The sequence below is a fragment of the Trichosurus vulpecula genome, chromosome 2 (assembly GCF_011100635.1).
Source record: "Trichosurus vulpecula isolate mTriVul1 chromosome 2, mTriVul1.pri, whole genome shotgun sequence".
NCBI lineage: Eukaryota > Metazoa > Chordata > Mammalia > Diprotodontia > Phalangeridae > Trichosurus > Trichosurus vulpecula.
The window spans coordinates 150,789,108-150,804,555 of record NC_050574.1 but is presented as its reverse complement, the minus strand read 5'-3'; positions in this window follow the sequence as shown (position 1 = coordinate 150,804,555).

Below are 15,448 nucleotides of genomic sequence, written 5' to 3'. Positions count from 1 at the left end.
CATGCCCAATTCATTGATCTCCATTTTTCTCCATTTTATTAATGTAATCATTTAGAGATATAAAACTTCCCCTAAGAAATGGTTTTCCTCTATTCCATAAGTTTTGGTATGTTGTCTCATGATTGTCATTCTCTTGAATGAAGTTATTGTTTCTATGATTTGTTCTTTGACACACTCATTCTTTAGGATTAGATTATTTTGTTTCCAATTAATTTTTAGTTTATCTTTCCAAGGTCCTCTATTACAAATAATTTTTTGCATCATTATCTGAAAATGATACAATGACCATTTCTGCCTTTCTGCACTGGCTTTTGAGGTTTTTATGACCTATTACGTGGTCAATTTTGCATGTGTTCCATGTAATGCTGAGGAAAAGGTATATTCCTTTCTATCCCCATTCAGTTTTCTCCAGAGGTCTGTCATATCTACCTTTTCTAAAATTCTATTCATCTCCTTAACTTCTTTTTTTTTTGGGGGGGGGTTAGATTTATCAAATTCAGAGAGGGAAAGGTTGAGGTCTTCCACTAGTGTAGTTTTGCTGTCTATTTCTTCCTGTAACTCCCTTAACTTCTCCTCTAAGAGTCTGCATGCTATACCACTTGGTGCATACAAGTTAAGTAATGATATTGCTTTGTTGTCTATGGTTAGCAGGTTTATAACTTCCTTCCTTATCTCTTTTAATTAGATCTATCTTTGCTTTTTCTTTGTCTGAGAATAGGATTACTACCCTTGCTTTTTTTTTTTACTTCAACTGAAGCATGATATATTCTACTCCACCCTGTTACCTTTACCCTGTGTGTAGCTCCCTGTTTCAAATGTGTTTCTTGTAAATATCATATTGTAGGATTATGGCTTTTAATTCATTTTGCTATCTGCCTCCATTTTATGGGAGAGTTTATCCCATTCACATTAACAGCTATGATTACTATCTGTGTCTTTTTCTCCATACAATCCCCCCCCCCCCCACTAATGCTTTTATTTCTCCCTTCCACTTCTCAAAAGAGTTTTGCTTGAGGAAAAGGTGCTTTAAGGAAAGCACCACCTTCCTCAATTTTCCCTCCCTATTGCCACCTCTCCCTTATCTTACCCATTTCCCCTTGCTACTTCTTCCCTCCCTTCAAAACACCCCCCTTTTCTTTCCCCTTTCCTCTCCTACTGTCTGTAGGACAAGTTTGATTTCTATACTTATCAGAGCATGTTATTTCCTCCTTGAGCGAAAGTCAATGAAAGTAAAGTTCAAACAGTGCTCTTCACCCTTTTTTCTTTCCCTCTACTATAATATGTTTTTGTGCCTCTTCATCCAACATAATTTACCCTTTTCTACTTCCTCCTTACCTCACTTCCAGAACAATCCCTCTGGACACTTTAATTATGTTTTTTATCAACACATCAGTTACTTTATACTGACACCCTCAGTCTATGTGTATTCCTTTTAATCATTGTAAAAATTGTACCATTTTCAAGATCGAAATATATAAATATATATATATATCATATATAAAACAATATAATCCTATATAAGGATGTAAATAATTTGCCCTTTTTTAATAACAAGGTCTTTGTTTTTACTTTTCCTCCTGTTTACCTTTTTATGTCGCTCTTGAGTTTTGTGTTTGAAGATCAGATTTTCCATTGAGCTCTGGACTTTTCATCAGGAAAGTCTAGAATTTCCTTATTTCACTTAATGTCCGTCTCTTTGCCTGAAAAATTATGCTAAGTTTTTCTGGGTAGTTGATCCTTGGTTGTAGTCCAAGCTCCTTTGGCTTTCAGAATATCATATGCCAATTCCTCCTGTCTTTAAATGTAGAAGCTGAAAGGTCCCATGTGAACCTGAGTGTAGTTCCAGGGCCTTTGAAGTGTTCCTTTCTGGCTGTTTGCAATATTTTCTCTTTGACCTGATAATTCTGGAATTTGCTACGATGTTCTTTGAAGTTTTCAATTTGGCATCTCTTTCAGGGGGTGATTGATGGATTCTTTCAGCCTCTGGTTCTAGGATATTGTCCAGGCTCTTTTTTTTCAACATGGCTTTTCCTGTAGACCAATAATTCTTAGATTGTCTCTCCTGGATCTATTTTCCAGGTCAGTTTTATTTTTTTCAATCTGTTATTTCACATTTTCTTCTATTTTTTCATTCTTTAGATTTTGTTTGACTGATTCTTGCCTCAGAGGGTCATTAACTTCTACTTGCCTAATTTTAGTTTTTAATGTAATGTTTTCTTCATTTATCTTCTGTACATCCTTTTCCACTTGGTTAATGTTTTTTCCATTTTTTTCTTTTACCTCTCTAATTCATTTTTTTAATTCTCCTTGAGTTATTCTGGGTATATTTCTTGGGCTTGAGACTGGTTCCCTTTTGAAGTTTCACATGGGGGTGTTGTGTCAATGCTGTCCTCTTCTGAATTGGTATTTTGATCTCCCCTGTCTCCATAAAAAGAATTAATAGTCTTTGTTCTGCTGGATTGCTTCATCATGGTGTTTGTCTGGAGAAAATCTGGAACTCAAAATTATGTAGAACCGTGTGTGGTAAACTAAAAATGAAAAAAAATATATTGAAAAAACATTATTAATGTGAAAATATGTTCAATATGAATATATATGTAGAGCCTCTATCAGTTTACCTGCCATCTTGGGGAGGGCAGAGAGGAAAGAGGGGGAGAAATTTTAAAACTCAAAATCTTATGGAAGTGAATGTTGAAAAATAAAAATAAATATCTTTTTTAAAAAAGAATGTATGTACAACACCCAAATTTACCTAAGACACTAATGTCCTCCCCTCCCCAAAGACCAACATAATTTCAGAGAGATAAGACCTGAAAGTATTGGGGAAACTTTCTGTATATTTGTTCTTGCTATATTTTTGAAGTAGATATAACTTTGTAAATAGGTTGTGACTAATTGTTGTAACAACAATGTTACTTGCAGGCTATTGTGGCTGTGTAAGGTCAATAACACCCAGCACACAGGGGGGCTGGTAGCACAGGTTCTCTGATGTGCTTTTCTAAGGAAAGCATCTTTAAGGGGTTTACAATCTCACTTTAATTAAACATACATATATCATTTACTTAGTTCAAGGCAAAAAAACAGCATCTTGAACTTCAGAGAAAACACAAAAAGAAATTACAAGCAGAAATTATATAAACAGAGCAAATAACACAAATCAACAGACAGACTTCCATCTGTCTAACCATAGCAATACATACATAGTTATGAGAGAATCACCAATATCTAGGTTTTCAAAGGCAGGGTTGGGGGGCTCCTTAATGGCTACCCAGTTTCCACACCAACACTCTTCCAATGAGTGAGCTGCAAACAAAATGCTAACCTCATAGTATATATACACTTCTTCAGGGTCAGAGTGCTTCACACCTCTTGGGGGCTTCACACCTCTCATGACCTAATTAGCAAAAGGGTGTGGGCCTTTCTACAAAGGCAAGACTCAATCAAAGGCACTTAATTGCCTTGATGCTGAGAAGCACCCCAAAAGAAAAAAACAGGGCCTCTAATATGTGGGAACATAAGTAGTGTGCTTTCAAGTTAATAGCAGAGAATGGAGACTCCTCAACTCCTTCATGGTACTGGAAAACCTTGGGGGAGGGGAGATAAAATATAACATTCTTGGCCTTCAGAAAATGGGACAAGAGTAAATCATATTAAAGGAATTTATACGTCAATATTATTATTTAAAAAAAAACTTGTATACTTTTGTCTTTTTAAAGATCATCACTTTATGTCGAAGGCAAAACTAACAATTAAAAAAGGAATACAGGAGGAAACTTCTGGGACCCCAAATGGTGGAGTAAGCAGTAAAACATGGTAAATCTCCCATATTCATCTCCAAACAACCATAAAAGAGCATCTTGAGACCAATCCTGGAACAGCAAAAGCAGCTAAAATATGGGGTGAAACAATCTTTTATCCCAAGAAACTTGGAAGATCAGCAAGAAAGTTCCATCTAACTTGGGTAATAGGGGAGCACATTCCAAGACAGAGAGCATCCCAGTAAGAAAACTGCCTGCCCCAACTCAGCAAAACATGGCAGATCCTGAGTCTCAGTGTGGTAGAGAAAGCAAATTCCTACACCAGGAGTCACCACATGCCTCAGTGTAGCCAGCAGAATAGGTAGGTTCCAGCTCTGAAATCCACCCATAATTCAGCACAGCACAGGGCAAATTGGCATCCTCTAGTAGCCATACTCCACAAACTTCAGCACAGCCCCAGAGAACAGGCATCCCCTAGCAGCAAGACATCCACATGCTTCAGTATAGCCCCAGAAAATGCAGAAATAACCCATCGAGCCTCAGTGCATTCCAGACACCACCGCTAGGACCCCAGCTCAGTAAGAGGTAAGCTACCAGACCCCTGTGGCCTTCAGCAGCACAAGCTATCCCCCAAGCCACCTCCTCAACACAGCACTTAACACATGGGTCCCTGGGGGACTCAGAGAAGTATCAGCACAGCACCAGGTAAACATCCAGGGCCTGCAGCCACTAGCACAAGAAGCCTAAGACAGTGCCCCTTCAACCCCAAGACCAGAGCTCAAATTAAAAAAAAAAAAGAAAAAAGAAAAGGAAGGAAGGAAGGAAAGAAGGAAGGAAGGAAGAAAGAAAGAAAGAAAGAAAGGAAGGAAGGAAAAAGGAAGGAAGGAAAAAGGAAGGAAGGAAGGGAAGGAAGGAAGGAAGAAAGGAAGGAAGGAAGAAAGAAAGAAAAAGAAAGAAAGAAAGAAAGAAAGAAAGAAAGAAAGAAAGAAAGAGAAAGAAAGGAAGAAAGGAAGGAAGGAAGGAAGGAAGAAGAAGGAAGGAAGAAAGAAAGAAAGAAAGAACGAAAGAAAGAAAGAAAGAAAGAAAAAGAAAGAGAAAGAAGGGAAGAAAGGAAGGAAGGAAGGAAGGAAGGAAGAAAGAAAGAAATAAATGAAGAAAAGTAGAAATGAAGAAAGAAACAAAGAAAGAAAGATGAGCAAAAAAACAATTAAAAAAAGAATCTGATCTTAGAAAGTTATCATGGTGACAGGGAAGACCAAGACACAAACTCAGAAGATGACAACAATGTCAAAACACCTATGGACAAAACCCCATAGAAAAATGGGAAGTGGTTTCATGCCCAGAAAGAACTCATGGAAGAGTTCAAAAGGGAGCTTAAAAATCATATAAGAGAGGCAGAAGAAAAAATGGTAAAAGAAATGGTTGATGCAAGGGAATTATGAAAAAAGAGTCAACAGCTTGGGAAACTGATATTCTTTCCTCAAATAAAAATACATGTTTATGAGCATTGCAATGTTTTATCTGACAAGCAGGATACAAACACTTTTAGATCCAGAGCAATTTTTTTTAACCTTCATACCTGTGTATCTATATGCTTTCCATATTGGGGAGGTGGGACGGGCATGGAGTGGCTAGTGAATGTCTGAACTTATTTTCCAAGAGCAGGAATAATAAGTTCCCTCTACAAAATGTGGATTGTCTGGGCTCTTGAATGCATAACCTTAGATGGCAGGAACACTGAAAAGATGGGTGACTTATCTGGGTCACACAACTAATACGTATCATAAGATAGAGGTGAATCTAGTATTCAATACATTCTTGACTTAAAGACCAGCTTCTATCCATGATTTCACAGTTTTTTTTTAAATTTACATTTATTAATCATTGCATAAACATTTATCATATTAGATTCGATAAACTCCTCATGAGTAAGAATTTAGTCAATCATGGTATTTCTTCCTCAAGCATCTATCTCTGCGCCTGGAACACAGGAGATTTTTAATAAACATTGAAGGGATAGCCATTGTTGTTTTTTTTCATATTTTGAAAAGGCATTATAAAAACATGTCATAAAATAAATAAAAAATTCCAAATATAGCAGATGCAGGAAGTCTTGTGTCACCCAAGAGATGGCAGTTACCATCCTCAGGAAATGAAGGAGTGAGGAAGAACTAATTAATCAGGGGGATGCATTATGTCTACATAAGCAGACATCTCACAGAAGAACAGAAGCATTGAGAATTCTATACAAACTTGCTTAAACAGAGTCACTTGTAAACAACCCACAAACAAAGAATAAGTAGACCAAAGAAAAGAAAGACTTCTGCTTCAAAGCACCATCTTAGTTATAAGTGGATAAATAATCTAGGATAAATCTACAATCTTCTTCCAGGTAAACGATCTTGCTAAAATTCACTAATTTACCTGAAGATTTAAGGCAGTAGGCTTTGCATCATTAAGCATCATCACCTGAGGGAGAATCTGTAATATCAATTAAGTTGGGGCTTTTTTACTGTTTAAGAATGATAAATTAATTAAGTGTCTTTGATTGAGCCTTACTAGTTGCAAAGCCCCAGGCCCAAACCCCTATCTACTAGGTGCTATGCCTGTGTTTACGTGAAGCCCTCAGGTTCTTAAGGGGAGCTGCTAAGAAGAGCCAATAGTAGAAGCCTAAGTTTTAGTCACAGATGAGATGAGGTTTGATGATGTCCACAGAGTGTACAAAAAGAGAGAACAGAGTTATTTGCTGAAGGCTCTCACTCCTGGAGGCACAGGACTCTGGGAAGCCACTCTAAGAGCCTCCCGGCTCACCCAGATGTTGATGGTTTCTTGTTAACTATGAATTGTATTTGGTCTGTTTATAACATATGTTCATCATTTGTTTGTATTTGCACTGAAGTTCAGGGTGCTGGCTTTTTCCCCTGCACTAAGTGAATGATAGTTGTGCGTTGGACTGAAATAAGATTGTTAACCCCTCAACATTGTTTTCCTTAGTGAAGTAGATCAAAGGACCTGTGCTGGCAGCATTCTTGTTGTTGGGTTTGTGTTGGTCTTTCACCCCCACAACAGCTGCTAGCCGAATTGTTGCAACAGCATCCCTCAATTAAGGAATGGCTGAAAAAGTTATATGAGTGTGATTGAATATTATTCTACTCTAAGGAATGATGAAAGGGATGGCTTCAGGGAAACATGAAAATACCTTTATGAACTGAAGCAAAGTTTGGCTAAAAATGAGCCAAGCCAGGAAATGATTTCTAAAACAAGAACTATATTATAAAGACAAATAATTTTGAAAAACTTATAAAATGTGATCAACACTAGTTAATCATAATTTCAGTGGACTCATGATTGAAACATGTTATTCATCTCAAGAAAGAGAATTAATAGATTCAGAGTACAGATTGAAGTTTGTGTGTGTGTGTGTGTGTGTGTGTGTGTGTGTGTGTGTGTGTGAGATGGTCAATATGGGGATTTTTTTTTGCCTAACTGCATGTATATAACAAGTTTTGTTTTTCTTGATTTTACAATGGGACAAATAAGAAAGTGAAGTGAGAAGGAAATAATTCAGATAAGTAAGAATTGAAATAAAAATAGTTATTCATCCCAACAGATCCCTGCACATGATCATATAAACATCTAAGGAATATTTTCATTGAAAAAAATAGCATTCAACAAAGTGTATTCAAAACTTCTATTTATAGAACTATGTGTTCTGAGAGAATTTTCAAAGTTTGAGTAAGAAAGTCTGAGCCCTCATAAAACTTTCATGAAATAGTACAGAAAAGAGCAAAGTTAGCTGAACATTATGCATTTCTTTCTACTCCCTCCTCCCTCTGCTGAAAGGCAAATCTGAATCTTCCCAAGACACATATATTCTTCTTCTCGGTTTTAGATTTGGATAGGTGTTTCTCTCTAGTATTCTTCTCTATCTGGAGAATGGTGAAGGAAACAGTCTAGTTCCAGACACCTGACTAAAAAAAGTAACCCATTCAAGTTCATCTTTATTTTCCATAAAGTGGAAATTGAGCTGTTAGAACAACACACTATGCTTTGTTTACAATATGGACAACTTGCCTATTCCATGACTTTTTTTTATGACATCTCTGCTCCCTTTATCACTTTTCCCCCTATCTTCTCCAGGCAATTACCAAAGCTTCCTATGGGTTAATGTAAGTCTATCCAGTCTATTACCCTTTTTCTGGTGCCTATGCTTGGGTAATTGCTCTTTGAGAATCTAGACTATGGAGACTTCTGGGAGCCAAGATGGCTGAGTAAGCAGTAAGTCAATGTCACTCTCCCTTATTGACCTCTTAAAAATAGAAAATTGTGGCCCAGGGAAAAAAAAATCCTGCAAGAGTAGAGCCAGCAGAAAGATGAGGTGAAACAATCTTTAATCTGGGAAACTTGGAGGATGGATAAGAAAGGTCCATCTCACTCAGGAAAAAATGTGGAGTGCATTCTAGGAGAGGAAGTGTTCCAGAAAGCCAGCAGCAAGCCCCACATCATCAAAAAAGCAAGAGATTCTGAGCACCAGGGTGGCGGAGCAGGCAAATGCCAACACCAGAAAATCCCTAATCCCTCACCTTCCCCATGCCTAGTATAGCCAAGGGAATTGGAAGACTCCAACTCAGAGAACCACCATGTGCACCTCTGTGGTCCCAAGCAGGCAGGCATCCCCCATCAGCTCAACATCCCCATGCTTTAGCCCCAGGTAGTCAGGCATCTTCTAGCTGCCAGGACCTTCCTGTGCCTCAGTGCAGCCTGGACAGGTAGGCTGCCTCCAGAAGCAGAATTCCCTGTACTTCACCACGACCCTTGGAGGGCAGGCATTCTTCATGGGCCAGTCCCCCACATGCTTTAGATAATCTCTGAGGAAAACAGAAAAAAAAATCCAGCTTGCCTCAGGACAAGCCAGACACCACCATGAGGATCCCAGCTCAGCACCAAGCGAGCTGCCAGATCACTACAGCATACAGCTGTCAGCACCTGAGGCTCCAGCACACAAGGCCAATGACCAGGCCCCTTGCCCCCAGCACAAACAGCTTAGGACAGTTTCCCCTGTGCCACAAAAGCAAACCTTAATTTTAAAGGCCAGGAAAAAGGGAAACAAGAAGCAGGAAGCAAAAATGAACAGTGATCATAGACTGTTTCTATGGGGACAGGGAAGATCAGAACAAACTCAGAAGAGGACAACAATGTCAATATGCCTACATCTAAAACCACTAAGGAGAATATGAATTGGCCTCAAGCTCAAAAATCCTTCTTAGACAAGTTCAAGAAAATTTTCAAAAGTCATATAAGAGAGGTAGAAGAAAGATTGGGAAATGATAAGAGGTATGCAAGAGACAGTCAAAAGCTTGAAAAATGAATAACCAAAATTGATTGTAGAAAAGAACTCCTTGAGGTGGAGCCAAGATGGTGGCTGGTAAGCAGGGACTAGTGTGAGCTCCCTACCGAGTCCCTCAAAAAACCTATAAAAAATGGCTCTGAACCAATTCTAGAAGGGCAGAACCCACAGAACAGCAGAGGGAAGCAGGGCTCCAGCCCAGGACAGCCTGGATGGTCTCTGGGTGAGGTCTATCCCACACGGAGCTGGGAGCTGGGAGCTGGGAATGGAGTGGAGCAGAGCCCAGCCTGAGCGGTGTGGAACAACCAAACTTGGAGTTGGGCGGATGGGGCCCCTTGCGCCCTGAATATGTGAGCTGTGGCAGTTACCAGACTCCTCAACCCACAAACACCAAAGACTGCGGAGAAGGTTAGTGGGAAAAGCTGCGGGAGTGGAAGGAGTTCACGGTTCGGCTTCCAGCCCTGGGGGCAGCGGAGGTGGGGCAGCTACAGTTGCTGCTGCTTCTGGCCCCAGGCCCACCTGGTGGGAGGAATTAAGTGGCGGATCAGAGCAGGAGTGCTCGGCCTGCTGAAGATCTAAGCCCTGCCCAGGCTGGGGGATCTTGGGGAAGGAGTAGTGCTGGTGTGACACAGCTGGCACCTCTCCCCCAAACGTGGAACACAGAACTCGTTAGTCTACAAGCAGTCATACGCCACTGAAAAACTCAAGGGTCAAGTTAGTTGGTTGGGAATATGGCCAGGCAGTGAAAGCACACCCAGATTCAGTCTCAGACTTTGGATTCTTTCTTTGATGACAAAGAAGACCAAAACATACAGCCTAAAGAAGACAACAAAGTCATAGAGCCTACAACAAAAGCCTCCAAGAAAAACATGAACTGGTCCCAAGCCATGGAAGAGCTCAAAAAGGATTTGGAGAAGCAAGTGAGAGAAGTACAGGAAAAATTGGGAAGAGAAATGAGAAGGATGTGAGAAAACCATGAAAAACAAGTCAATGACTTGCTAAAGGAGACCCAAAAAAATACTGAAAAATACACTGAAGAAAACAACACCTTAAAAAATAGATTAACTCAAATGGCAAAAGAGCTCCAAAAAGCCAATGAGGAGAAGAATGCCTTGAAAGGCAGAATTAGCCAAATGGAAAAGGAGGTTCAAAAGACCACTGAAGAAAATATGACTTTAAAAATTAGATTGGAGCAAGTGGAAGCTAGTGACTTTATGAGAAATCAGGATATTATAAAACAGAACCAAAGGAATGAAAAAATGGAAGACAATGTGAAATATCTCATTGGAAAAACCACTGACCTGGAAAATAGATCCAGGAGAGATAATTTAAAAATTATTGGAGTACCTGAAAGCCATGATCAAAAAAGAGCCTAGATATCATCTTTCAAGAAATTATCAAGGAGAACTGCCCTGATATTCTAGAGCCACAGGGCAAAATAGAAATCGAAAGAATCCATCGATTACCTCCTCAAATAGATCCCAAAAAGAAATCTCCTAGGAATATTGTCGCCAAATTCCAGAGCTCCCAGATCAAGGAGAAAATACTGCAAGCAGCCAGAAAGAAACAATTTGAGTATTGTGGAAACCCAATCAGAATAACCCAAGATCTGGCAGCTTCTACATTAAGAGATCGAAGGGCTTTGAATGCGATATTCCAGAGGTCAATGGAGCTATGATTAAAACCTAGAATCACCTACCCAGCAAAACTGAGTATCATGCTCCAAGGCAAAATATGGATTTTCAATAAAATAGAAGACTTTCAAGCTTTCTCAGTGAAAAGACCAGAACAGAATAGAAAATTTGACTTTCAAACACAAGAATCAAGAGAAACATGAAAAGGTAATCAAGAAACAGAAATTGCAAGGGACTTACTAAAGTTGAACTGTTTTGTTTACATTCCTACATGGAAAGATGATGTGTATGATTCATGAGACCTCAATATTAGGGTAGCTGAAGGGAATATGCATACATATGTTTATGTATATATATATATATATATATATATATATATATATATATATATATATATATATATAAGTGAATGTGTATGTATGTATATATCGATGTGTATGTGTATGTATGTATGTATATATATGCGTGTATATGTGTATATGTGTGTGTGGTGTGTGTGTGTGTGTGTATATATATATATATATATATATATATATATATATATACACACATATATATATATGTAAAAGAGAGAGAGCAGACCCAGGGTGAGTTGAAGATGAAGGGAAGATATCTAAAAGAAATAAAATGAAATTAAGGGATGAGAGAGCAACATACTGAGAGAGGGAGATAGGGAGGGATAGTATGGGGTGGATTATCTCGCATAAAGGTGGCAAGAGGAAGCAGTTCTGTGGGAGGAGGGGAGAGGGCAGGTGAGGGGGGAATGAGTGAACCTTGCTCTCATCAGATTTGGCCTGAGGAGGGAATACCATACATACTCAGTTGGGTATCTTACCACACAGGAAAGAAGAGGGAGGAAGATAAAAAAATAAAGGCGGGGGAGATGATGGAGGGGAGGGCAGATGGGGGGGGCAGGTAATCAAAACAAACACTTTGGAAAGGGGACAGGGTCAAGGGAGAAAATTCAATAAAGCGGGATGGGTTGGGAAGGAGCAAAATGTAGTTAGTCTTTCACAACATGAGTATTGTGGAAGGGTTATACATAATGACACACATGTGGCCTAGGTTGAATTGCTTGACTTCTTAGGGAGGGTGGGTGGGAAGGGAAGGGGGAGAGAATTTGGAACTCAAAGTTTTAAAAACAGATGTTCAAAAACAAAAAACAAAAAAAAAAGTTTTTGCATGCAACTAAAAAATAAGATACACAGGCAATGAGGCATAGAAATTTATCTTGCCCTACAAGAAAGGAAAGGAAAAGGGGATGAGAGGGGGTGATAGAGGGGAGGGGGTGATAGAGGGGAGGGCTGACTGGGGAACAGGGCAAGCAGAATATATGCCATCTTGGGGGGGGAGGGTAGAAATGGGGAGAAAATTTGTAATTCAAAGTGTTGTGAAAATCAATGCTGAAAACTAAATGTGTTAAATAAATAAATTTAAATGTGAAAAAAATAAAATAAAATGTAAACAATAACAAAAATCCTAAAAGAAAAAAAAAGGAAAGAACTCCTTAAAAAGTAGAATTGGCTAAATGGAAAAGGAGGTACAAAAATCCACTGAAGAGAAGAACTCTTTATAAAAGGAGAGTTGGCCAAATTGAAAAGAAGCTAAGAGCTAACAGAAAAAACAATTCCTTTAAAATTGAAATTGGGCAAATAAAAGCTAATGATTCTACAGGATATCAAGAATTAGTGAAACAAAATCAAAAGAATGAAAAATGGAAGAAAATGTAAAACCTCATTGGAAAAACAATTGACCTAGAAAATAGTTCCAGGAGATATAGTTTAAGAATTACTTGTCTACCTGAAAACCATGATAAAAAGAAAAGGGCCTGGACAGCATCTTTCAAGAAATAACCAGGAAAAACTTCCCTGAGGTCCTAGGACAAGCGGGCAAAATAGTCATCGAAAGATTACACCAAACACCTCTGGAAAGAGATCCCAAAATGTAAAATCCAAGGAATATTGTAGCCAAATTTCAGAATTATCAGCTCAAGGAGGGAAAACTGCAGGCAGCCAGAAAGAAGCAATTTAAATATCATGAAACTATAGTCAGGATTACACAAGACCCAACGACTTCTACATTAAAGGATCACAGGACTTGGAAAATGATATTATGGAAGTCAAAGGATCTTGGATTACAACCAAGAATCAACAACCCAGCAAAACTAAGCATAATCTTTCAGGGGAGGAGATGGATATTCAATGAAATAGGTGACTTCCAAACTTTCTTGATGAACAAAATGAGAGCTGAACAGAAAATCTCATGTTCAAATACAAGACTCAAGAGAAGAATAAAAAGGTAAACAGGAAAGAAAACAAAACCATGATTTCAATAAGCTTAAACTGTTCACATCCCTACACTGGAAGATGATCCCCCCAAAAAGCTTCAATTAAATACATACACACACATATATGTACATACATACATAGAGCTATGCAACACGTGTATACTTAGGTATTGATAATTATTCTCACACATAGACAGATACACCAAAAACAATCATGGCTGGTTTTGTAAGAACACACTATTACCCTTTGCACTATGTAATTTTCCTTACATTGACTTGTGCAATTTTCAGCCAAATTATTAAAGCAACCATCCAACAGTGACAGTGTCTAGGATCAACCTTCCATATCAAACAGATGCTCCAAATGCGCTAGTCTTTACCTTTCAGTCCCCTTTTTTCCCAATACAGTATTCCTACAGCATTTTGCTAGTTGCCATCCCATGCCCTGATTGTTTGTTTGCAGTACCGAGCACCATGCCCACTGACTGTAAGTTAACAGCTTTAGAAAAATGGTCAAAGACCCCAGAAGCAGCGTGAAGAGGAATTTTGCACAATTTAAGACACTCAAGGGACTTAGGAGAACTTTTATGTTAAATCTACAATATCACCAGGAGTCTATATTAGGAAACTTACTGTTTTTCCCCACTCCATCAAGGCATACTTCATAAACCATGCAGTCTATATCTGCCCAAGGTCTAAATATCTGAAAAGCTAGGCTTGAAATTTGCAATTATTCATACAGTTTTAAGGCTGTTTGATGTTAACTGAGATAAACTAGCTGTTTCTTTGAATAATCTGAATGGGGGTCTTAGCAGCACTGGGTGCAAATTCATTCAAATTGACACTAAGTAAGTCATAGATCTCAAACTTGAAACATAGTCTGCTATTGTTCTCTGTTCCAAGAAAGTTAAGGGAGATAAAGATTTGTCTTCTGGCAGGCATGAATGCAAAATCAACATCACAGGAACAATTTATGAGTTGTGCTAGCATGATGGAGGCTGTGCAAATCTACATTTTTCAGATAGCTGAATTCCTAAGGTAATATGTTTTATATAATCAGAGAATCTATGATTCATAAGGGAAAAATGAGAAAAAAAGCTGTTTCTGAGAGACAGCAGTTCAAGCAAACAGTGAACTGCATCTAGATAAGCATGTGTATGTGAAATAGGAATGAATTAAAGGCATATAATTCCTGTGATACATTTAAGCAGCATGAAGAGGGGTGGGAGCAAGAAAAATCACCATCATCAAAAGATGGAGGCCCCATACTTCTGCACAATGTTAAGTTCTTCATAAGATATAGAAACCAGCATCAAGGGAAATGAGAGCACGGTTCTAAAATATCTTGCCTTTGAAATTTGTTAGTTGCGATATGAAACAAGGAAGAATTAAACATGAGAAATGTCACTCTTGCCTTGACAAAAATAGTTGGGGTTGTCAGTCACAAGCCCAGGAGCAAGAATGCTGGCCCTTAGAATGTATTCCTAAGCAAGTCAATTGCAACCAAAATGATTCACATGTCAAAAGGCAACAATAAATAGGAGACACAAATCTTTTTGAATAAGAACAAGTTATTGGCATTGCAATATATTTTGTCTCATATAACATCAGTTAGAGTTCCCTGACAAAGTAAATTAGAGTTCAAAAATTGGCAATGGCTCCTTAGTACATATGCCATAAAATCAATACAAAGTTCTTAGCTCAGCATTCAGACTCCTAATTCCTCACATCAAACAAAAATCTTCATCTCTCATTTTCTTTCTTAATGTCGTTCCAAAAAGTCAAGATAGTCATTTAATCAACAGCTACCAACCAAACTGTCCCCTAAACACACTTGTACATGAAGTTTGATCATTCCTCCTTTCTGCGAGTAAGACCCTTCCTCCCTCCTTTCCAGCAGTCCTTATCTTCCTTCCTTGCCCCTTACAAACATGACTCAAAATTTACAACTTCAAGAAAGACTGCCATGGAAAAAGGAGTTGAACAAGCCATCAATGAAATCCCTAAGAAAAAATCTCCAGAGAAATTTGGATTTACAAGTGAATTCTACCAAACATTTAAAGAACAATTATTCCAATACTATATAAAGTATTTGGGAAAAATAAGCATGGAAGGAATCCTACCAAATTCTTTTTATGATATAAATATGGTTATGATGGTTAAATAAAGAAGAGTCAAAACATAGAAAGAAAATTATACATCAATTTCCCTAATGAATACAGATGTGCAAAAAATTTAAATAAAGTATTAGACAAGAGATTACAACAACTTATCATGAGGATAATACACTATGACTAGGTGGGATTTATATAAAGAATGCAAGGCTGGTTCAATATTAAGACAACTATCAACATAATTGGCCACATCAACAACAAAACAAACAGAAATCATATGATTACCTCAATAGAGGCAGGCAAAACTT